The sequence below is a fragment of the Pundamilia nyererei genome, unplaced genomic scaffold, assembly GCF_000239375.1.
Source record: "Pundamilia nyererei isolate P.nyererei 1_Seehausen unplaced genomic scaffold, PunNye1.0 scaffold00060, whole genome shotgun sequence".
Lineage (NCBI taxonomy): Eukaryota > Metazoa > Chordata > Actinopteri > Cichliformes > Cichlidae > Pundamilia > Pundamilia nyererei.
The window spans coordinates 292,199-318,127 of NW_005187461.1; the positions used below are offsets into that span (position 1 = coordinate 292,199).

General features: G+C 44.3%; 1 long non-coding RNA gene across 1 annotated transcript in view; it reads right to left on the reverse strand.

Moving 5' to 3' along the window:
- Positions 1-12,881: 12,881 nt before the first annotated feature.
- The window catches only part of LOC102210639 (uncharacterized), a 117,187-nt gene continuing 104,139 nt past the window's right edge, over positions 12,882-25,929 (reverse strand). Inside the window, exons 3-4 of the long non-coding RNA XR_311778.1 lie at positions 22,960-23,017; positions 12,882-13,398 (exon numbers count right to left, since the gene is read on the reverse strand). This is a non-coding gene — a long non-coding RNA (uncharacterized LOC102210639). The remainder of the gene's footprint in view (positions 13,399-22,959; positions 23,018-25,929) is intronic.

Sequence of the window (25,929 nt, forward strand, 5' to 3'; positions counted from 1 at the left end):
CCCTCACAGCTGTCTCCACGTCTGGTAGAAACACCTCAATCTCTGGTGTAGCTGTAGAACTTCAACTGTGATGTTTCCTAAACCAAATCAGGTTATTTCTGTGTTAAAACACAACCAAACTACGACCGCGGCAAACTGTTCGTTTTGAAAAATGGTGTCATCTTGCAAAGAGGTGGTGGTCCGGCGTTGTTGTTGTAGAGCTACTCACAGGGACCTAAATCAGCATCGTTGAAGAAAGCGTGCGATATCACTCCGACGCGTGCGTTGCCCCACGTGATCGTGCTGACAACCGAACCCCAGCACATCCATTCATCCTCATTGATTCAGTCCCAGATTAATTGTTATTTACTAGGAAATTAGTAGACTGGAGAAGACAACCAAACTAAAGTAATTCCACGATGATTGATACTTGTTTTCAGTCTTGGAGACTGCAGAAATACTGTGAACTGCGATCAGTCGCATCAGGATCAAAATGGGGAACTCATTCATATTCCATTACCTCTGGAATGTCTCAGCAGCCGTACATCACAAGCTGGCATTCACCTTTCAATCACCCCCCTCCCTTCAGCCCCTCACCCCTGTAATCATGTTAGCTCATACATAATCGCATTTCAATTACTGACAGGAGTGTGACCCTTGCCTCCCAACATGCCTAATCTAATACATGTGTTTCCTAAAAGACAGAGAGATGCTTGTTTAGTGAAAGGAAGAGGAAAAAAACATGCAATGTCAAAGCTACAAAAAGAGATGCCAGTGTTTTCTTCTGCTGTCACAATGCAAATGCAGCATCTATTTTCAGCGAGACATATACTGTATTTTATGGTGACGTGAACTCTCGGGTCACTGGGCACGGATTGAAGACGAGAGGAAAAGAGCGAGGGCGGTTAAGGACGGACATTACAGAGGTGCAACAAAGGCAAGAAAGTGTGTGAGTGTGCGTGACTCTGCCAGCCTCACAATTTGCCTCTGAGTGTGTCTGGAGTCCTCTGAACTCCAGGACTTTCTGCAATCCCAACGTTCGGAGGAGGGGAGAGAAAACACCAAAGATACCTTGGGTCATAAATCTCCCCCTCCCCCTCCCCGGCTGTCCCGCTGGGTAAGGTAATGCTTTCCTGAATAACTTTTTAAAAATCTCTTCTTCTTCTCTTTCTCTTTGCCCGCTCTTTCATTCTGTAATTCCCACTCTGTCACTTTGTGTCTGTGTGCTTAGCGGCCTTGTGTCATTATTATGGGCCAATTTGTGTCAATGCTAACATCCCATTCATCATGGGGGGAATGGTTTCCGCCAGGGCTCGGGGGGCTCACATACCTAACCTCTCACATTTTCACCATGGTGGTATCCGCTCTGCTATGGGGTCAAAGGTCAGAGTTCCAGACCTCCTGAGTGATCACTGACTTCACTGGCTTCTCTGCTCACCCCCTCCCTGCCCGCTCCACCAACCCTTCTCATGAATTGCTCTTTGTAGCCCCACCATCTCTTTTATGGTTCTTCCTCGACCCATTTTGGCTCCAGGTGAAGAAACTTTCATGATGAATGCAGCGTTTCCACCCTTGTTGTCACTTCTGTTGTCGTTTTAAATCCGATCAGATCATTCTCGGTGGTGGTTTTTCTGACCAGAGAATAAAGAGCCTAATTTCAAGTTTCAAAAGTACAAACTTGCCTCATTGGCTTCAGGTTTCTGTAGAGAGTTTCACCTCGTGCTCCATTCATCAGGTTTCCGTTCCCAAGACTTGCCCCTCCCCTTCAGTCCCCTGCAACCTAAACCTAGTATCACATCAGCGGCTGGCAGGCCTGACTCTTGCTAAAACACCAGCATGCGGGTCGATGGTTTATTTCTTATGAATGAAAGACCCAAACGAAAGCGCATTCCTGCCTCGGCTCTGAAAGGAAACAGCTGGGTGTTTGGTGAGCTCATGTCAGGCGTCTGTGTTTGACATACACAGGAGAGTTAAGCAATATACGACGGAGGGTAAAGCGAAGATGAAACATATGGTTAAGAAGAATATCAACAAGGGGCCCAGAGGCTGATGTGCTGTGGAGATCCTGCAGCACCAGCAGAGGTTGCACCTCCTCTGAACACGAGGCCAGAACAAAGGGGATCAGAACGCAGAGGCAATGTCTGCTGCACCAATTAACAGAATATTATCTTGTTTAGAGGAAGGCAAAAGACCGTTGGCATGTCTGCTATACACTCGTGATTACACAACACACATTCTCTTGATCTTTTGGAATAATATCAAGAGTAAGACTTTTCTTGCTATAGCTGGAAAATCAGCAGTTGAGCTGAAAGGATTCCTGTTGCTGTGAACCTTTCGCGGCTTGTTTAGATATGGTATTTGCCGTCTCTGTGCAGTAAGAGTTTGGCTCCGGTGTGTCGCAGGCTGCCAAAAGAAGGCATGTGGGGCGTGCGAGTCCGTCCACATCTCTCTCTCTCTGCCAGCTTCTAATTATGCCCAATTACACCTTTAACACAAGTGGACCGCTGTGGACATTTCTCAGGGTGTGAGGTCAAGCATTTCCTGTGTCTGTGAATGACCCAATGTCAGGGGAATTGTCCTGCAGGGGCCTCCCTTTTCCCCTCCCTCCATCATTCATTCTCTCTGTTTTTTTTCCCCCCTCCTCCACTAAGCGCCGATCACAGACCTCCACCGTTCACCAATGAGTTAGATAGTTGGGGCTTAACCTCTGTGACTTCCTAGAGCGCTCGCTCTCAAACACAAACAACCAGGAGAAGGCATGCATGCTCTCTCTCACATACGCAAGCAGCCACCCTCGTTCATGCATGCATGGGAATTGAACCTGCACATAAAACTCAGATGCTTGTGCGTTATGAAGCTTGACGTAAAGCTGTAAACACACCGCATTTTTGAACAGTATCCTGCATCTGGCCTGACACCCATCTCTCTCCAGTAATACAGGTTTTTCTCTTCCCAACGGACCAGTTCATTCGTTTTGTCTCCCACTGTCAACAAAAACACCTCGTGGTGGCCTCGAGGTTAATTACAGATACAATCTAATCCCATCTAATCTAATTATCAGAGCACGCTTGTGTGCTTCAACACGTATGAGGCACGGCTACTTCATAAGAAACAGCAACCCACTCGCGTTGGTAGTGTACTAACAGGTTGGGTTCCCACACCCACTAGGAAAACAAATACTCCATAATCACCGCCTATCAAAACACGCAAAGTTGCAGGGTGAACCGAAGATGGCGCATTCCATGAGAAATCCATAGCGAGCAAGTACATGTTCACTCCTCCGCGCTGACATTTCAGAGACACAAGGGAGAGATTAGAGGAACATATGGGAGGGCCACAAACCCGGATGAAAGATGGCTGAGGGAGATGGGGGTTAGGCCCCCTATTTTTATAGGATGAATAGGTGGTTGAAGTGGCAACGCAAAGAATGAATGAATGAACCGACTGAAGGTAAACCTGAAAGTCTTTCAAGTGTGCAGACTGCTGGAGCTCGGTAGATGATTTATTTAACATAAAAGATACAGAAGTTGCGCAACGTGGAAGCAGTGGACCAAGTTCATGTATGAAGTGACAGTTTTGCAAAATCTAATTTAATGCTTTGTGACATTTTTGAGCACAATGTCTAAGCTGTCTCCACTTAGAGAGAGATATGAGACTGAGAACTATTTTAGTGAATGAAAAAGCTGGCAAGTGGATGGATGTTTTAAACGTGTTTCAAACAAACATCCACTAAAACGTGCCCACACACTGCAATCCTGCGAGTCAACGTGCAGTGACTACAGTGACCTGGCATTTCAGCATGCCAAAGAGACAGAAGTGGAAACAAATATGAGAAAAAACTTTTTTTTCTTAAATGCTGAGTCGAGGAATTTGGTTATTATTGTAAGGAGGGGAAAAATGAAAGAGGTCATTCATGACAAAGAGCCAAGATATGAGGAAACCACACTTGTGTCTAAAACAGGGAAGCCCGAGCCAAGTCTTAGTCTCAGCTGTTGTTCCAAACCACACATTTATCACACAGGCACTTCCCCAGAAAGAAAAGACCCTCACAAACAGTCATGGCAGGGTACAGACTCGCTGAAGTGACTAGATGAGCCTGAATACCACAGAGTAGCAGGTCTGTGGGATGAAAGAGCACATTGTCTTGGTCTTTGTCGGTCCATGTGACTTTAAGTGCTGTCCCCATGTTAAGGTAGAGGGAGACAATCTACCTGGCTAACATTGTGTGTACTGGATCCATACTATGGTCCATGTGAAGACCAGCAAAGCTGAACTGGGTTAAATATGTCCCAAAGCTAATAAACATACTGTGTTCTCCTGCTTCGCATTCTTCACTTGGAAAAAATGAACAGGCTAGTGAAGGTGGAAGAAGTGGGTGAGTGGAGTCTAACCTCCACTCACTAAAGAGCATTGTATTTAGCATTTCGACAGGCTAACGATTATAGGAAAGCTTTTCCAGGTTTTGACCATCTGTCACTTTTATGAGCAGTGTGGTAGGAAATTGGGTCTTTGGGTTGTTTGGCCCTGGGAATAATGAGCCACTGAAAATGATTGTTATAGATGACCTCTCATATGGAGCCAATCGAGACGCAGTTCCAGAGGCCGCCTAACAATCAGGGATAAATCAGTTTGTTGTTATGGGTCAGGGTGCTGCAGGAGGTAGGCCTGGGAACAAGGTAACAGCGCTGGCTACGAGGTATTTCTGACCGGAGGAAAGCCAGGTCTCGTCTAAAACGTTTTAACAGTATAGCCTTGGAAGAAGTGCTGAACAGCAGCAACGTAAAAAGAAAAGGCACATCTTTATAGCATCTTCAATTAAGGAAGGAGCTTCAATGCTAACGCAGGTAAGAACAACGTGAACACACAATACGGGAAAAAGGAAGCGGGAGTGCCAAATGGAAGGAGGTAATGATACAGGATGAGAGGGGGATGAGTAAGGGAAGAGTGAGGTGTGTATTCCAAAAATCCTATCAGTCGTAACGCCAAGCTCTCTACGGATGCCCCTCAGACAAAACACTGATAAGATTGATGTGAGAGACATTCCTCAGCTGAATGTGTGTGCGCCGATGAGGGCGCGGTGTGTGGTCAACACTGTTTACGCTACTGATACTAAAAGTCACCGGGAAATGTCCCACGGAGAAGTAACACAGACGACTAAAAGCCTAAACGCGTTTACCCCAGAAGGTCGTGTAAACACAGCTTTCACTGCGATTCTTGGGGAACTGCAGTTTTTATTAGCAAACAAACGGATGACAAATTCACATTGAGTAATTACAGTAATTTTTAGGTTATGATGCTGATGGGTTTGGGGGTTTGGGGCAGGGGTGCCTCGAAGCCTGGTGCCTATGGGGGACCCACATAGCAAGCTGTTTGATGGGACACTCGATATCAGTATCAAGTGTTTAGTTTCAGATCACAGGAAACCTTCACATTAAACCACAACGACTTGTTTTCTATTCCTACACGTTTGTAAAACATCATATCAGAGATATCAGTTGATTTGGAGGATTTTTGGTTATTTGAAACCACTTTTAGCAAAGCTTGGCTGAGGAGCTAATGCAACCCAAAGCCAACGTATTCAAGAACCTTTGCTGATGAGTAACTTGAAAAGTACGACAAGTATTGGACTTGAATTATTTACCGTATTTCCCGGACTACAGAGCGCACCTGAATATTAGCCGCACAAGCTAAAATCAGGGGAAATCCTGTTTTGTACATACATTAGCCGCACCTGACTAAAAGCCGCAGGTGTTTCAATGTTGACTTATCATATGTAAGAGAATATGCACAAAGCGAATTGTCAGGAAAGAGATGGCTGTTTGGAGACATCACTTTTATTAATATTGTGAAAAACAAGTTATGGGTACATATTTGCACATGTAGTACATAACAGTAACCTACAGCACACCAGAACAATAGATTCGGACTACCTTTTAGGCTCAGGTGCAGTGACACGGCTTTAACAAGAAGAAAAGTCAGTCATTCACCGCCATCTTTCTCTTCTTCCTGCGCACTAAAACCACCAAAGTCCTCTCCTCCAGTGTCGGATACGAACAGGCTCAGGATGGCGTCGTCATCCACTCTCAGCTTCTCTTCTTCGTCACTTACAAAACCAAAGAAATCCTCGTTGTCAGTGTCGGAGTCGAACACCCTCAGAAGGGCCGTGGCGGTGTCCTCCTCTCCATCATGCAGCAGTCCAGCCCTTCGAAATCCGTTGGTGATCGTGGATGTTTTCACACTTTTCCACGCTGTCAGATTCCACCGGTGGAGTTGAGCATAACTTGCTTTTCGCAAGTTTATCGCCGCTCGTCATCCACGCCTCCCGCTGAACGCGTAGCGCTACTTTGAAGTTTGTTTTTCGCGCTACTTGTACGGCACTACGTTGCCTGGCGGATGGACATGTGACCAACATACCACTCTTGTACCCCGATACTGTGTGTCTGATCACATGCCGTTCCGCCAGGCAACGTAGTGCCGTACAACAGCGGAACAAACAAAACAAATCGTCTTACGATATGACAAAAATCAGGACAATCCATAGAAAAGCCGCACCTGACTAAAAGCCGCAGGGTTCAAAGCTGGTGCAAAAAGTAGCGGCTTATAGCCCGACAATTATGGTAAATATATTGTTCAGCAAATACCCCTCTGTGAGGTTAAGGAAGGATTTGCTAGAAACCCTTTGAAGGGGACAAACATAACCAAGTGCAGATGAAGTCATCTTTGAGGATTCACAGATACACAAAAAATGTTGTTTGTAAAGAATCATAGCACGCATATATTACTTTCAACACTGTATTTCTTCCCGTGTACAATAAAAACAAAAAATGGTCGGGACTAATCAAACTGCAACAAAAGTGAGTACACCTGCAATTAAAGACACACGAGTTAGAAAACGTGACTGTTCGATGCACCAGAACTTTCTCACTTTTGTATTTATGAGGGGTCTGAATCTACACGTATGCACCACAGCTGCAGACGAAAAACTAATTCCAGAGCAACTGAAAATATTTGATTGTGAAATTTCACAAAGACGAAAATAGACACAGGAAGATTGGTGAGTAGAAATCAACCATCAGAAGCCATCAACAGGTGTGCTATGTACTGTACTTCCACTAGTCAGAGCCACAGTGGGCATCCTCCCACAGTGACACCATGGACGAGGTCCTGCTGGCTCAAGCTGTACAGATAGATGGGAACGCTTCAGCGGAAATTCAAGTTTTTGTAAAAACCAAGATGTCAACCTCCAGAGATGTTGACAAAGAGCAAATAACAACAAAACGTATCAAAGACCCCCCAAAAATGATTAAATGAAAAACTTTGGTAGTCTTGACCGTAGAGCACAGACCGTGCTGTGGTTTGTGGCACATTAAAGACAATGATAAAAGGCAGGTGACTCAGAGATCAGTGAGATGACAAAGAATTCCTGTGAAAATACACAAATACCATCTGACAGCAGCTTGGCAGAAGAGACGTATTCTAACATGATAATGATCCAGAGCATAATGCCAAAACCATTCAAGAATTTCTACAGAAGAAAAACCGAAAACTCCCACCTGACCCAACACGTCACCGGGCTCGTATACAGCAACCTTAGTCAGTGTAAGGGTTTGACCACGTGGAGAACAAGGTCATTTAGTCCCATTATTGTCCTCCCAAGAACCCCCATGTCTTTATTGACCGTGAAGCTCCTCCCATTGTGTTTTCATTTCTTTAACATGTGCATTGGACGACAGCCTGTGTCGGCCTCAGGGAACTAATAAGCAGGTAAAGAAAATGAAAGAGAAACGGCAAATTATCGGGAAGAGGTTTGATGTTTGCTAAACAAACAACAAATCGTTTCCAACGTGCCAGTTCAGCCGCCGGGTTCTCGTTTCGCCGTGCAGTTTGAGTTATGAGGTGCCACGGTCACTTGCTGCATGCAGACAGCTGTCCTGACAAACTGTGACAATTGAGAGAGCATGGAGTGAGGGTTTCAGAACATGCTGCAAGGAGATGGGGCCTCGCTGGCAACGATGAGAGGTTCAGTAATAACATGTGAAGATTCTGCTTTATGTCTAATAATGTCTCAGGCAGGGCAGTTTAGCACATGAACTCCAATCGAGCAATAATATTATTATGTGGAGACCTTAATGACGTGTTGCTAATGTCAGATAAACTAAACCTCACGTGCAGGTTAACAGGACTGGCTCCTGAGCTTAGTTATACTACAGTATATGAAACCCTGGCCGTCTGAATATGTCTGTGTGTTTGGCTGTAACTTGTACCCAGGCAGACACTCATTACATATTTAAGAACATGAAAAACACAAGAAAGATCAAGAAGGTTAAAAGTCCAGATTTTCATTTAAACACAACACAGTCAAGCTTACAGCTTTCCTAGCGCAGTTTAACGGTCCAGATTTTACAAACCACCATCTTGAGTCAGGTTTCTGGAAAACGCCCATTCTTGTTTAGACTTATGATCACTGCTGCTCTGATGAGCCCATATTGCTGTGGAGAGCACAGCGTAGCTAATGCTTGACCAGCATGCTGCAGTTCCACATGTAGCGATGTCGCATACAAACAGTAACAGATGCACAATCTGTCGTTAAGCTTGATCAGAGGTGTTCACTTTGTTTGAACATCTATGTAGCATGCATCTACACGTGCCAAACAAAAGACGTATACAGAAAAGAGGATGAAAGGCTAAACGTGCTCCTGCACGCTCAACAATACTCATCTCTTACAGGACAAGTGAATTCTTTCCAGTAGTGTCACGGCTGCACGGTGCCACTGCTATTTTATATTTGCCTCCTTCATTTTTAAACAATCCTTTGACTCTCTGGCTTTGATAAACTTTTGAAGGCGGCAGAAGATTACACGATTGGATTCTGAGTACTACCGACCAATCAACGATGGGGGGCGTGCGAGTCTGTGCAGTGAAGATGCTCGCGATGGTTTTTCAGAATAACACAAAAGATTTGGGTTGGACACCTCTCTTGTGAGCAGCTGTCCAAAAAACATGCAGGGGACTTTTTCAAATGCATCCGTTGACGGACCGGGCGAACAGTCAGCACAGTGCTCATAAACATATCTTTTTATGATTGATTTAATTGACATAAACTAATAAAACGTATTTCTTTCGCTGGAAACTTTCTTCATGTGTAACAGGATTACATTCAACTTTTTATTTTCAGTGGGCAGCAATATGGAAAAGGCAAGAAAGGAAAATGCGGGGTTTGCAAACAGACTGTGTTGCGTCCTCGTCTGTGCTGCGTGCACCTCTCACCAGATGTGTAACACCATGCAAATACTCCACACTCCTAAAAAAGTACTGATTTTGGGCTTAACGTGAGTTTAGAAGCACTTTCTCGCAGACAAAACTCCACGGCATAATTCACTGCACCACATCTTATTTTCCGTGTGTTGTTGTCCTTCTAATTTTACACTTGATAGTGATACCAAGAACAAGACTATGTGGGGAATGCCCAAATTTTTCACGACATTCAGCATTTTTGGATTTCCTCTTAAAAGTACTGCTGGCAAACATGACCACTGAATTTGCGTTGAGCTTGTCTGTCATGTATGTAGCATTTGAACTTTGCTAAAGCCCCTACAGTTGTTGTAAGCATCTGAGATTTTGCTTTGTCAGCGAAATTCTTCTAATTCCGGACTGAGTCCATGACGTTGGGATGAGGGCTCTGTGAAGGCCGCTGCAAAACTCCTTGACCTTCTTTTCTCTGCAGAGAGGACTTTATGCCTCTCGCTGTATGTGTGGCTCAGTGCCACGCTGCAGAACTAATTCAGTGTTGATGACTCTGATGATTTTACATGATGGAAATAATGATGTTCTCAAAAAGTTGCAAAGTACTGTCTAATCTTTTTTATTAAATTTGCTGCTCTCCCACATAATACAAGGCCTTTTTCCTCAATAGCACAGAAAGTGAAGACGTGAGACACAGACACACTGATAAACAGAGCGGCAGAAAGTATACAGGCAGAGCCAAAGAGTAAGAGAAAGTAAGAGGAGAAGTGGAGAACGGGAGAGCACTTTGCACAAAGGAGAAGGCCGGATTAAGTCATGAGTGGCAAGCGACATAGGTTGGATTTTTAAAGAATGAGATCACATCCCTTTCCCAAAACAGAAGAGGAACTCATCCTTGGTTGGACAGGACAGCCAAGCTGAGTCCCACCACTGTCTGTCGGTCTCTCTGTGTATCTGTGTGCAACAAACGGGACATCCATTACTGAGCTGAGACAGTGGCATGCAGCCCTGGTGCCGCACACAGGAGGCTCCACACATGTCAGCAAGCTGCACACTGTGGCACACAACCAGGGAGTGTGTTTGGGTGATTCTGCGTGGGAAGTATTGTGCGTGCTTGAGTGGGGCTTTTTCTTAGAGTAAGCAGGCATTACATGAATTTTGATGTGTACATACACGCTGATGTGACAACTAGTCATGTTGATAAAAGCAAGCATATGTGCATATATATATGTATATATATATATATATATATATATTTACATGTGTCTTTTTTTATTACGTGAAAATTAAGAACATCTCTTAATAAGGTAGCTTTAAGAACTCCTCAAACACAGTGCAGGTCTCCAGTATGTTTCTGTAGGCACTACAAGCTAGTAACACACCAACTGCCATAAATTCTGACTCATTCATAGATGACTCATTTGTGAAAAACTTCCAACTTAACTGTATGCCATAGTAAGGGTTCAAGTCACTGCTAAAATGCCAATGATTCTATTAGGCATGCAGTCTCTAGGTAGACTGGTTTGTGGGTAAGTGGACTTTTAACCAAAGATCTGACTCAACAGTCACATTTACTTCACATTAATATGGAGTCTGCAACAAACTGGGCAACATCCTGTCAAAGAAAGACTTGGTAGCTGAGGCTTTGAGGATGAATATAACAGGCATATGCCAGTATGTAGCGACACAGACCAAGCTGTGATGCTAGAGGATGCCATCGCCCACGTCCTGCACACCACCCTCAGCCACACGGACAAGAAACAGGGCAACACAATAGTGCCCTGCAGACTGTTCACTAAGCTGAGGGATCCAGGACTCAACAGCCGTCTGTGTGCATGGGTGTTGAACTTCCTCGGTGGCAGTACTCAGGTGGTGAGGGTGGGTAGATGCGTCTCTAACAGCATCACCATCAACACAGGAGCACCACAGGGGTGTGTCCTCTCGCCACTGCTCTACTGCCTCTCAGACTGCGTGGCCACTCATGGCTCCAATAGGTCTGTGAAGGTTCTCAGTCATCCAGGTCATCGTAGTCAAAGGAGCTTGCAAAGAAAAGCGTCTGGACTTCTTTAAGTTGCTTGAAGACGTTTCACCTCTCATCCGAGAAGCTTCTTCAGTTCTAAGGTCAAATGGTGGAGAGTCCCAGATATAAACCTAGTGGGAGTTTCCCCCCACAGAGGGACAAAAGGACCCCTGATGATCCTCTAATCGCCTGAGCCAAGGTGTGAAACTGGGTGTGGGTCCCAATCAGCCAGAGTTTCGGGTGTGTTCATTGTGAAACCTGGCCCCACCTTATCATGCGAATTCCTGAGATCAGATGGCCCAGGATGTGAGTGGGCGTTAAGGCGTCTGGGAAGGATCTCAAAACTGGATTATAGATGGCAGAGAGTTGGTGTCGTAAACCCCGCCTCTGTTCAAAGATGGTCGCTCACAGTGGACATAGATGCTTCTTTCACTCCTCTTTCAAACCATCTGTCCTCTCTGTCCAAAATGTGAACATTGGCATCCTCGAAAGAGTGACCTTTGACCTTTAGATGCAGATGGACTGCTGAGTCTTGTCCTGTGGAGGTGGCTCTTCTGTGTTGTGCCATGTGCTTGTGAAGTGGCTGTTTGGTCTCTCTGATGTAGAGGTCTGAGCATTCCTCGCTGCACTGTACAGCATACACCACATTGTTAAGTTTGTGTTTTGGCGTTTTGTCTTTCGGGTGAACCAGTTTCTGTCTGAGCGTGTTGCTGGGTCTGAAATACACTGGGATGTCATGCTTGGAGAAAACTCTCCTGAGTGTCTCTGATACACCGGCTACATAGGGGATGACAATGTTGTTGCGTCTGTCCTTCTTATCCTCCCTCGCTGGTGTCTGATCTTCTTTTCTGTGCCTCTTTGCTGACTTTAAGAACGCCCATTTAGGATAGCCGCACGTTTTGAGTGCTTCCTTTACATGTGTGTGTTCCTTCTTTTTTCCTTCAGGCTTAGAGGGAACATGATAACCACCTCCAGCTGAACGTCGGCAAGACCAAGGAGCTGGTGGTGGACTTCAGGAGTAAGCACGGAGAGCTTCTATCCTCCGTGTGTTGAATCAGGAGCTACGTATCAGGTCACATTTCACTGCGTGTTGTACTTGTATAACTACGCACGTGACAAATAAAGAATCTTCAATCTTGAATCCTTTTCATCAAAATGAAGAATGGTATCATGACAGGCAAAATTGAGGAATTTATTGGCCAGACACGAGCCTTTTTAGAGCCATTTTTGGAAACTATATCAATAGTGGCAGGTGCAGTATTTCAAAATAAAAGCTTTAAAACAAAATCACTGTGTAGATTGCAACTACAAACAGTACAGGTCATTTAAAGTCTACATTTATTAGAACGACATATGTTAAAACTGACTAAATGTATATTCATAATATGCACATTTTGGACCCTACTATAGCTTGTTTCTTGGGGGAATTTTAATCCAAAGGATGCAGATTTACTTTTGTTACTGAAAAAGATGCAAACACTGACGCACTGGGACACAGCAGGAACGCAGGTCTAATCTCCATCTCTATCACACATGTTCGATACCTATCCATTTCAAGACTATGAACAAGCTTATTCCACAAAAGTGCAGCACACTGCCTCTATGCTGCTGTTATTTCCCACAGTGCCGACTGGCTGCTATAAAGAGATACTTTGGAGCAGGTTTAGCTTTCTCCCACACACTATCCCTCACTTCTTTCACCCTTCAGTCCACTACCCAGACCAGTCATAACTATGCACAGACATCAGGGACCAGTAGAAAACTCTGGCCTCTGTGCACAGATGGAGACGTTCTCAGTCTAAACGCTATAAAGAAAAGGAGAGTGGAGAGGACGAGTAAAGGGATGAGACGGGGGTCAAATCCAACAGAGAAATCAAAACATTTGTAGTTTATTATGGGAATTTTACTCCTTTCCTTCTCTCTCCCTCTTTCCAGCCTCCCTCCACCCCTCCATCACCCCTCTCCAGACTGGGCTTTCACTTTGGGGGGCCCTCAGCTTCCCTCTCGGCTGATCAGGGAGCTTTCAAGGTACCCTGATGGATGCTAATGCTGGACTCTTTCAGATCGTTTTACAGCCGGAGCCTTTGATCTGCCAGCAGGCCTCTCTCCATGGGCTGCCTGTCCTGAGAAAATGTAAATCCCCGCCTTACAGACACCTGTGAAAAAAATACAGCAGAAAGGGGTGGGGGAGGGGGGGGGGCAGAAAAAGAAGTTACTCTAAAGAAAAGGGGGAAGAAAAGATACAGTATTGTGACATTTGGAAAAAGGGGGCATAGTTTAGATTGCAGCAGAGTGACAAAGAATGAGATGGAAATTGTGCGGAAATAAGAGTGAGCAGCAAAGAGGGGACAGAACTGCAGAGAAAAGAGTAGAGAAACCGAAACATGGCGAGCAACAAAGAAAGGAAAGAGGAATGGGGAACACAAAACAGAGGGACAGAGGGGACATGGATGGATGTAACTGAAAGAAAGGCTACAACAGCAAAAAAGAAGGAAAGTTAATCTAAAGGTCCCAGCGTGCACGACAGGAAGAGAGAAAGCCAGATAAAAACAGCGGACTCAAAGTCCGTAAATGCGGAGACAGATGGACAACATGACTTTGGGAGAAATAAAGAGAAAGACAGAAAGCGAGCTGAGCCCAGACAGACATATGAGGCACGCTGTGCAGTTCAAGGGGCGGATGTGTCTATACAGTTGAAAATTTAGGAAGGAAGAACTGAAAAAGAAAGTATGTTGAAGGGGACTCCGGTCAACAGAGACCGGTGACAGCAGTGAAAGAGGCCTCCCTCATCAGCAGCAGCAGCGGCAGGGCTCTGAATAGCAGGGCTGCTGCTAGACAGCTGGGTGCAGCTGATCTTTGGAAAGACTGTGGAAGAGCGCTTGTCTTCCTCCAGCCAGCTGCTGTGTGCAGAGGCCCTCAGTGACAGCACAAGGCTCAGAATTGATTACCAGGGCTGGCAGTTCAATGGGGTGGATGGATGGAGTGCAGAGGGGTCGACTTCTCCGAGGTGGCGTGCACTGTACGGCAGCAGCAGAGCGCAGCTGCTACTTACTGTAACCTTTTCCAAGAAACAAACAAACCAAAAGAAAAATGATTATTATTGTTCTGACGCTGTCTTCTCTAAGCTTCGTCTTCCCTGCGAGACAGGCGTTTCTAGCAAGTGTGTCACAGACGAGTCTTGGTAAACAATAAGGTACAGAGGCGCCGTAAACCACACGGACACGAGCTCGCCTCGTATAGCTTTCTGTGTGAGGCTCTAGCCCTGCGTCTTGTACTGAACACTGACTTCTGTGAGACTTTCATTGTCTTATTACATTCAGGGGTCGAGATGGGAATGGGAGGTTAAATATACCCCCGCTGGCGTGGCTATAGTTCTCTAGTTCGTATGGTGACCCGCACACCTCGCTGACTCGAGTCAGTCTTCCTGCTGAGCTATCAAAACAGGAACGATGTCATTCCTCTTGCAGTTCTTGGGCATAAAACCAAACCCGAGGTCCACAGTAGCAGCGGCATCCTTCTGCCTGCGTGTCTGATCAGGGCACATCCGGCCATCCTGACTTCCCTGCGACGCCACCAGGCCTGTGTGTCATAATAAAGGAAGGAAGGAAGGCCCTGCGGTCCACGAGAGGGAGGGCTTTTTGAGAAAAGGAGGGAGGAAGTCTGAAAGGGTGTCTTAGCTGGAGTCGATCCACTCCATTGGAGCCCCTCACTATAGAAGGGTTGTTTGGACAGGGACAAGGCCGAGCACAAGTGTGTGTGTGTGCACCAAGATCATCACAGAGAGGGAAAGTGTTTTGTTGTATTTATTGATGGCTCAATTCAAAACATTCAGCACATAATTCTAGCTGAGCCACAGGCCTGCTGGGGACAGAAGATGGGTGTATATGTGTGTGTGTGACTCAGTCTTTCTGACACTGAGTGAGACCACAACGGAAATGAACTGAGTCATCATTTTGACATCATTTAAGAGCACACAAAACCTCGAGTGCTGTTCATTTTTGTGCGAGAGAAGCTGCGTGAAAACAGCAGTTCTTCTACGTGTTGCTGGTGCAGCCAAGAGCATCACCTTAGCTGGAGATTTTGCTTAGTAACTCATTTCTGCAGCCACATTTACGAGACGACACAAGCCATTTCTGCAAAAGGAAAATCTAAGTGTCAAAGCGGTGGCAGAAAATTTGCAGTTGCCAGTGAAGTGCTAAAAACTGCCAGCAACAGATCTCGTCTGCTTTTGGCTTTGTCGCTGGCGAGCAGGGGAGAAGTAAGTCCATACTGGAGAACGCTTTGGAAAAGTCTTTTCCTGGTGTGAGCAGCGGGTGGCTGGGATCAATACTGCCATGCACAGAAACACACAACCGAGCACACTGCTTACCAACTGCTACAGGTGTTGTGTCCACTAGGATGGCGTAATCAGTTAGATTCCTGGAAGGAAGGGCGAGTTAAGAGCTAAATGTGGAGCAGTAATCAAGGAATGCCTGGCAGCTGCACTTGAAAAATATATACACTTGGGTTTCACCTAACAGACAAGTGCAGTAATAAAGTCTGTTACTTTATAAAATAAATAATTGAGCGGTCACTTGTTGCACGCTTGTTTCAAGCTACAGGAGAAATATTTGGCGTGTCGAGTTCGTGTGCAGCACATCTGACAGCACTCCTGCTCCATGTTTAAAAAAGCTCCCTCAGCACAGTCTGCCAGTTACAGTTAAACTTCAACCATAAATCAACACATCACTTCCTGTATTGAGTCATTATTGTTTTGTTGATTTATAATTTCAATCCTTTCTTCGGTGCATTCAGCTGATAAGACTCACAGTCGGGGCTTGAAAAGGCACACCCTCGCCTGCTCTTGTCCAGCTACTAAAAATAAGCAGTGAAGCAATGTGAAAACACTGCTCTATTTACATTCTGTTAACTTACAGCCTCTACACTGACTGTAGTGCTGAATCGGGGCTTAATGACTGAGGGGAAATTTCACTGCTTTTTCCTGGACAAAGGACACGGCGAATAACTGCAGATCCTGCAGAGAGAAAGAGGGTGAAGTGAGTTAAGAAGAACATGGCTGGAACGTGCTCTTGAAAGCATGTTTGATGTAAAAGAGGAAGAAACGGGAAAAGAGTAGGGCTGAATAGAAGAGTCCCCACAGGGCCGAGTGTGTAGATACCGTCACATCTCATTCCTTCCTAATAGCCAGAGGGAGGCGGGGACAGAGATAAGAGAGACTGCAGGCAGACTGTGGATACAAATCTCTCTAGCAGATTTATGAATGATTGGGATCAGGCGGGCACGTGGTGTGTGATGTGTACGCCCTGCTCAGACCATGCGAGCCATCACGCATCTCCTCTGATGACACTGCAGAGATAGGCGGCGAGAACACAGCAAAAGTCAAGATCACCGGTTCCATGTTCACAGAGTCCCATAAAACATCTAAAGGAAGGGGCGTGGCCAGCGCAGAAGTACTTTCATTTTACCTACCGATCAGCAGGGGGCGACTCCCCGTGGTTGCACAAATAATCCGAACTGTTTGGAAGTTCATAAGAAAAACTTCTCAAAAGAAAAACTTCTCAAAAAAAATCTGACGAGTTTGTGATTTCAGTTGCTGGTTTCAAGCTTCATTTAAAACTGTCTGAGCACTGTGTGGTTACCCTGTGAGTGTCGGGTCGTTGAACAGTCGACTAACAGTCAGTGTGTGCTATCACCCTGGCTTATTTAAATACAGTCTATGCTGCTTTAGCAAAATATTGTCAGTCTGATTTATTATGAAAAATATCGATGAGAATCTGATTACGTCAAACGAAAAAAAATACACTCCCTTTGAAGTGTTTCTAATATTACTGCCAACTTCATAGCTTATTGTCTTTATGCGGGAAAAACACAATAACCTGCACCGGAGCATAAAATCTGGGGATCTTTAGCAGTGAAAAGCCAAAGAATGTCTTTTAGCCATTATGGAGCTTATCTGCCTGAAGAATAAAGACAGCGGCAGCATTGTGCGAGTTCCACACTGTAAGAATATCTCCAACAATCTTGTTTTAAGCTGGAAACAATTTAGAAAGTCTTGGATGAGTAAAATAATCACATTACACAGTCTTGATTGAGGCATTTAGGGACTGATGGAGAGCAAAATGGTTTGATTCGGGTAACTGGTCACAAAACGTACTTCATGTATTTCATATTAGTGTAATGTGACAGCGGTCGTGTCATCTACAGCAAAGGTCGCCCAAAGCCAAGCACCTGATAATGAAAGAGGACTATTTTGCTACTGCTCACCCACCCCTCACCTCCCAAACCTCTAGTGAGGAAAAAGAAGTAAAAGGAGCTTGTTTGCATCTTATCTGCAGGAAATAGCATTAGCCAAAATTGTACTCTTGGGTTGGGGCTTGAAAGAGATGGCATGGCTGTGGCCATCATTAGCCTTGTCCCCCGACGTGTGGCCTGCCTCTGATCCAGAGCCAGGGCTGGGCGGGAAGGCAGAAGGTGGGCAGGAGAGGGTCGGCAGTCCTGGGTGGGCTCCGCCGCTTTGGCTTCGCTAATGGGCTGGCAAACATCAGCCCGGTATGTCGGTATGCAGGCCACCAATGTCTGTGCTGACGTCAGGGGGTTTACAAAAAACTGGCAGAGAAACAAGTAGCAGGTACCCAGCCCACCTACCCACCGACGCCCACGCCTCACCATCCCATCTCTGACTGAAGGGAACCAGCATTCAAAGCAGCGAGGCGCTTCTGCTCAGTCTGGACGACTCGCTGGGATGTCTGTGTCCATCTTTGCATGTTTTCTTCTTCTCACAGGGGGCAAAACGGTCTTTCTCAGCTCTCACATCCCACAATGCCCTGCACTGCTACCAATGAGAACTAAAACTTTTCCCAGCATTTTCCACAACGGCAGCTATTTTTCCCATGCTCTCCTTTCACAGAACCCATTTGGGGCATTGAGGCTATCAGACTGAGAGCTGAAAAAAAAGTTATCCATTCAATGGGCACAAAACACTTCACAGTATAACCACACTGTTTATAATTACATTCATTGTTCCATTAGTGTAAAAAACTGCTGTTAAACAACTGTCTCCCAGTTGACTGTACAAAGTGAAGCATTACATGATTCACGTCCTTTCAGAAACAAAGAGATGATTGCAAAGCAACATTTATAGCCTCTTTTGTGCCAGCGAGTCAGGGTTACAGGCTTGGCTGTCCTTGAGCCGAACCTACAGCCTGCTCAATAGCAGAGGCATCTCAACCTTTGCTCCCAGTCCTTTACAACATAACTATCCAGCAGCAACACAACCCAAGGCAGCAAGCACCATCGTGACCAGGACAGAGCTGAAGCAGCAGCTATCAGACTGCCTACTGATGGGACACTAGTGTCCTCTGTTGTACTGCAAAGACACTGTGATGTACAGTACAAAAACAGGAAGTGGAGGAAATGTATATTTTATAAGGCCTCTCTGATACTATAACAAGAGGTTCTCACAACAATAAGACGAAAGGCTGTGACACCACGACGCAGACCACTGGCCGGCTTATCAGAGGGCTGCTATTAATACCAGTGAGACTTTGTCCCCACGTCCCCTGGGGGAGAAAGATGGAGGAAGTCATCGATTCTTCCCACCATAATCTCTGGGAAGGAGAGACCTTGCCTTTTCCCTTTTGGGTGACAAGGGTTATTATTCTAAAATTTTGAAAGGGCCCACACAAGAGCTATTTCTGTGGCATTGGAGAGGCAGTTTGATCCACAGCAGCACCGACAGTCACCATTAAAGCCTCCACTTCCCAAAAATGTGGCCTGATCTCCGGGGATCATTTTATCTATTGAAAGCGCTGTTGATCTCTCCAAACACTAATTGTGTGTTGATATTATACCAACAGGAAATTGGCAACAAATCATTTGTTTAAACGCCTGAACCTAACTTTGTGTTTACTGGACAAGGTCCTCTAGTGGCAAAGGCAGGATGCCAACATTCACTAAGTTAGCAATGCTCTCTTAAAAGATTTCTTTCTCAAACCTTATGAAGATCTGGACACATATAAAAGCAAAAGTTCTCTTCTTCATTTTGCATCAGATAAAACAAAAGATTCTGCGATATTTCTCAGCGATTACGTTGAGCAAATCTGTGGTATTAATCCTGTTAACTCCTTTGTAGATGTAAGAATAGGTACGATTTTCTTTACTTCCTATCTCTTTGTTCTACTCCTTTCAACAACACTACGCATTAAAGTGAATTTAATCTACTTATCAGACTCTTGTTCACCTGCTATAATATAAATGCGTCTCAAATGTCCAGTAAAACCTTCTTAATAAGCAGACGGGGGAAACTTGATCTCAAAACTAAGTGAAAGTGTGAGATATGAAATTATCATTGTAAGAGCAGCTTTATCAGAGTCAAATCATGGCTACACTTCAGGTTTCAAAGGGCGAGTGACGTCGATGACACACTAAAATGCTTGTTGTAAAGTGTGACAGCTGCCTCACCACCACACAAAGCATCTATAATGTATTTCAAGATGTTTGTCTTTCTTTCTTTGTGGAGATTAGAAATAAGCGATGCACGAGCAAATCCACATCAGGACTGTTGAAATATGTTTTGCACTCAGTTAGTATTGTATGTGTGGATGTTTTTAAACCAGAAAACTGTGCTGCAGTTGTTTTTGTAGTTTGCTCTCGTGTTAGCGTCTATGTTTAACACTATGTAAATTTCATCTGATCGGCGAAGATATGCTCTCGTTTCCTCTTTGCTAATTGTTAGGTCACATTTTTTGAGCTCAGTTTGATGATTATGTTTCTCCCAATACAGAACATCTTTATTGTTTGACTTTTGAAAATCATATAAAGCTCACATTCTCAAAACAGGCCTGTGAATGAGTGTTTCCAGGTCAGTACTTCCAAGACAAAAAGTCACCAGCACATCTAAATCTGAACAAACACACCGAGTCCTGTTCACAGATACAGAATTTCACATAAACAAACAAATAATAAATAAATTAAATAATATCAGCACAATACTATCAGTGCTGGGATAACTTACATTTTTGAGTGAATAAAAAGTAACAACATGCTCCGTAACTCCAAAACCTACACAATGTATCGAATGTGCGACTGTGACGCTGATGCAGCTCGTTTTAGCGCCGCACAGCAAAGATGAAGAATATCTTTATGTGAGCGCTGGAATGTGATAACAGGAGGCTTTCCTCACAAATACAAAAGTCTAAGGCGCTTGGAAAGAAAAGCGTCTGGACTTCTTTAAGTTGCTTGAAGTCCAGACGCTTTTCTTTCCAAGCGCCTTAGACTACGATGACCTGGATGACTGAGAACCTTCACAGACACAAATACAAAAGCAATGAGGAAAAAAATCTAAAGTGTTTCAAAATAATTATACAGTTTTTAAATTTTTTTAAGCATTTCTTATTTTTCATTTGCAATGAGCTTTTTTCCCATTAAATTCAAAATGAGTATAAAATAGATTTATAGATTTATGTATAAACACACCATAAATATTTTTACTTCAATCAATGAAATCTAAATACCTTTTACATATTATATTATTACCTTTTAATGAGAAAGCATCTAAAGAAATATCAGTAGTGTTAAAAGCAGCTGTACATAAGGACACATGTGGGATGGTTATGAATATTCTTTTTTATTTGTGACGTTATGAATGGCAATAAGTACAGTCCATGTGAATCTGTCATGATCCTGGGTCTTTTGACCCAGCGTTTTAAGTTTGAGTTTATTTTGTTCATTAGGTTATCTAAGTTCATTTGGTTATTAGACTCCTTGTGTTTTCTTCCCCTGTATTTAAGCTTCCCCTCACCCTTCGTGTTTCATGCTGCGTGTCTTATGTTATCAAGTTTGTATTATCATGTCTGTCTCATGTTTCCTGTTTTATTTTGAAGGAGTCGTGTGTTCTTTGTTCATTGTATTTAGTTTCACTTCCCTTGTCCTGTCATTAGGCTCATGTCAGTCAGCTGTTCCTCCATGTGTTCCCACTTCCCCTAATCACCTCCTGTGTATTTAAGTCCTCTGTTTTCAGTGTGTGATGTCAGGTCGTCTGTTGTCCACGCCATGTTTCCCATGCTTCCAAGTTCCTTGTCTAGGTTTTTCTTATTGTTTGTTTAGATTTCCCAGTTTAGGTGTGTGTTAATTTTGCTTCAGGTTGCCTTGCCCTTTGTTTGTACCTTTTTTACCAGCCATATTAAACGGCTCGCTTTTTGTTAACATTCAAGTTTTGTTCCTTGGAGTCTGCATTTTGGGTCCTTTTTTCAATTCATGCAGTCTGCCCTCGCCAGACTGTGACAGAATCTCTGTCTGTGGTGGGACTAAGGAAATAAACTTGTGCAGAGCAGTGCGCTGACTCCGCCCCTTTTCTTTCCATATAGTTTCAGGTTTGCTCAGCTGTGAGGAGAGCAGGCAGCTGCACAGCGCTAATCCTAACAGAACACAAGTGTTCTGTTTCTGTTGCTGAGCGGCAAACCATGTGTCAAAAGTGTCGAGTCACCTGTTTATATGTTTTGAACAGTAATGTTCTGTCATCTTGGTTTCTAATTAGTTTGTCTTTAGTCGGTGCAGATGACAGAAGCCACAGCTGAGGTTAGCGAGGGCATCTCCACCTGCTGCTTCCTCAGAGAGATGGTACTCGCAGATACCGATTAGCGCATACTCCTTCAATTTAAAAAGAATAAATAAATAAATGTATAAAATAATATTTGTATTATGTATGTTATTATTTATTTATTCAATTGTTTTTTTTTATCACCAGAAAGTGAAAAAAGGGCTTAAAAATGGTGAGATGACACGTTACCATGGCAATATAATTTTACAGTACACCTATGAGTACCTCACTGTTGATATGTCTCATGTCTATCTTTTTGCTGAAAATACTTTTTTAAATTAGCAAATTAAAAAGCAAATCAGTCATTGTGTGAAAAATGACAGAGGTAGAGAAAGCACCTAAAGCTAACATTTACAGGAATCCAAGCTTATGTGGTTTCGATGGCAGAGAAAGACACAATAGTATCATATCATTGTGATACTGAAAATGACAGTAACAGGGTCAATAATAGATTCTCTGCTGACCTTTACCTGACTGAAAGCTGCTTCTCTTTCAGGGAATTGCACACTCGCAGAGCGTCTTACGATAGACGCAGCTCAGTTAATACCATCGAAATACACCCGACCAACACATTAGTCAATTAGCTAATCAAAAGCGAAGGCAAAGTGCACGACTGCAGTGAGCGTAATCCCTGCTGCAAATTAAGTTTCACGTCTATAGTGAGAGAGCGTTATGAATAAAAAGTTCCACTCCTCCCTCATATATCACTTTTTCAGAAACATCTCTGACAGAAGAAAACTACAAGCAAGAGCAGCAGAGAAGCTCCAGCAGGAGACCAGCAAGACTGGTTTCAATCAAAACAAAGCTACAAGCCCAGCATTGCTATGATCTATTGTTAACAGAGACGGTGGCATCTGGGGATAGAAGGGCCATCCGCCGAGACCATCTACGCAGTGAGAAAAAGACCTTTTCTTTTAAAAGCATCTCCAAAACATCAAGGCGCAAACGTGCCGTCGGGCACACGATGACTGTTCATACACAGCCAATGAGTCATTTAAAACTGAATCAGTCAGGCTTAGTTTTGCCCGAGATCGAGCGAGCTGAAACATAAAAAAGGGCACAGATGAGTAGTTGCTCACAGAAATCAGCAGCTCATTGAAATAAGGTAGTTTCCTCTTACCTGCAGTCATCTCCCGAGGCTTCCCCCTGATATGCACCTCACTGATAGGATCCCAGTCCTAGAGGATACGATAAGTATGCTCAATGACATGTCAGAGATCTCACATTTGTACAGTGTGCAGGGATTATGCAGATTCTGAACGGTTTGACCAGATTGGAAATTCCTGTTACTAACAGTCATAAAATACACTGACGCACACTTTCCAGCGTCGCGTTTAACAGAGTTATCGTTACAGTTTAACTGACTGTGATTTCTTATGACAAAATCACAGCGCAGCATAAAACCGATGTAAAGCGAGCACTCAGGGCGGGTTAATAGTCACTCTGCTACTCTTTTTTCCAGGCCTTATCACTCATCGCAATGCCTTGGATGAGAAAAGCGGATTATTCCGCAAAGGAGCCAATTGACTTTATGCTAAGTCTCCTTCCTATCAGGTGTAATCTCCTGCTTTGCCCACAGAGATCATTTTATGTGCGTGATGCAGCGAAGCCCGAGGGCCTTTCACCACGGCGGGTCAGAGAGCTAGCTTCACTTCCGAAAGGTAATGCCCCACTCCTCCCTCCCTCCCGAGGTCCCGGAGGGCTTCATTTAATAGCCAGACAAGGTTGAATTCACCTGGAGGGGAAACCGCAAGGAGTGGGAGAGGATGATAGAAGCCAGTGAAACGCGAAGTTGTCAAAACACATATTTTCTTTTTTCAAACAGAATGAACGCACTGGGAAAACAAAGCAGGTGAAAAGGAGCCAGGTTTCAATTAGATCCCTCAATCTTCCCTTATCCAGTCCTGTCTCTGAAACCCGAGCTCCCAGCCGGGCACATCAGTTACTCACTTCCTGTTAAGCAAATGTAAGACAACGACAGCAGGAAACTATTCAGCTGAACCCGACTCGACTGCCTCTTTTCTGTAACTCTGATGGCATCTGATATTATTTATTAACCTTGTCGAATAACAAATCGTGCAGCTCTGAGCAGAAGCTTTGAAAGTCTGTCATCATGTCACCGCGCTTTCTCCTCTGTGTTCTTCCCTATAGGTCCATGCCAGTGTGCGCTGAAAACGCTCTGCACCATGTCCTGAAATGACAGCAGCTGCTGGGACAGGCCACACTGAGAGCAACCGAATGCTTCAGTGTGGAAAGGGGAATCTCCCACTCTGAACAATGCTCATTCACTCGTTAGTTCTATTCAAACAGCCCTCGCAGGGCCTCTTTTCTGAAGGAGGAGATAAAAACAGCTGCATTTTATCAGGGTATTAGAAAGTTACTCTTTTGTCCGCGTACCTATTTGTGCATGTGCGTGTCTTACACAATGCTAACAGTTCATCCAGGTGGTTGACAACAAAGATGCAAGTGGTGCAGGTAAAATCCCAGACCTATTCTGATTCTCTAATCTCTCTATTCTGACACACACTTTGATTTGTGAGTCAGTCCAAAGCCTGAGTAAACAGCACATTGCGTAGCCACCCAAGTAAAGACCGAGAGCAACTTTCAGCCCACGTTTGTTCAGGGAGGTTCACCTATCTTTTCAACCTCAGGTTAATTGGAGGAACAAACTCAGTTGATTGGCAGACTTCAGTGTCTTCCCCAATCCCCTTTGTGAAACGGTTCATTCGGGACTCCGTTAGGAATTCAGCCTCTCTATTTGCCGTTCACTAGCATGACTAAACAGATGTTTCTGCACAGAGGTGAGGACGCAGAGAAGCATAAATAAGTGAAAACACACAATTACAGTGCTGACAGAGATGATCCAGCTCATCAAAGATTGAATAAACATTAAGAGAACATAAGAGATTACAGAGGAGAAAGGAAAGATAAGAGAAGGAGAGAAAGGAGGCAGTTTGTAAGAGGTGCATTCAGGTAACAGGACAAAACCACAGATTCCTCTCCTGTTTTTCATGTTGAGACAGAAAGGGAAGCTTTGACTCAGTTGACTGTTTTTTGAATTTGATGAAGCATTATATTGTGCTTTATGTAGAAGAAACCTGTTTTATCTACTTTGTTCATCTTTTGACAAAACTGCTTGCAAAAGCACACGGATGGGAGGCACAGTGGTTAGCGCCATCGGCCAAAGTAAGTCTTGGGTTTCGATCCGCCGAACGGCCGAGGCCTTTGCATGTTCACCCGGTGCTCGTGTCGGTTTTCTCTGGGTACTCTGACTTCCTCAGTCAAAAGACGTGCATATTGTGATAGCTGCTGAATATAAATTGGCAGCGGGTGTGAATGGTTGTCAGTCGTGCTGGTGACAGACTGGATACCCTGTGACAGCTGGTACAGGCTCCAGCCGAGCCACAGCCCTGAATTAGGCAAGTGGTCCAGATGAGCTTAACAACAACAACAATAATATTAATTGTTAGAATTTACTCTAATGCAAGTGATGGAATAAATCTTTTTAAATCAACCCATCCATCCATTCCCCTCTGCTTATCCTTATCAGGGAGGCTGGAACCTATCCTAGCAACCATGAGTGGAGAGGCGGGGTCCACCCTGGACAGGTCACAGCCTGATGCAGGGCGAGCACAGAGACACAGAGTCTCTGTGAGGCAACAGTGCTAATCACCGCGTCAACGTGCTGCCCTTTTTAAAATACATAAAACAAAAAATTAAACCGTCCAGAAACTGTTTCAAGCCGGACTGTTACCAAACATTATCGTAACCAAAATTAGCAAAAAACTTTATTATTTGGTCCGGAAATTATTCATAATCATGAACATCAAGCTAATAATGTTATGATTGAGAAAATGTTTTTTCCAGGTTATTATAGTTGTTTTTGTGATAGCTATCACACTCTGAGTGTAAGAACTGCAAGCATGAATTTAGTATACGTCCCTATTATTACACAAGTGTGCAGGATCGACAGAACTGTGCAGACATGTAACATCTTCTTATACAGTGGGGCAAAAAAGTATTTAGTCAGCCACCGATTGTGCAAGTTCCCCCACTTAAAATGATGACAGAGGTCAGTAATTTGCACCAG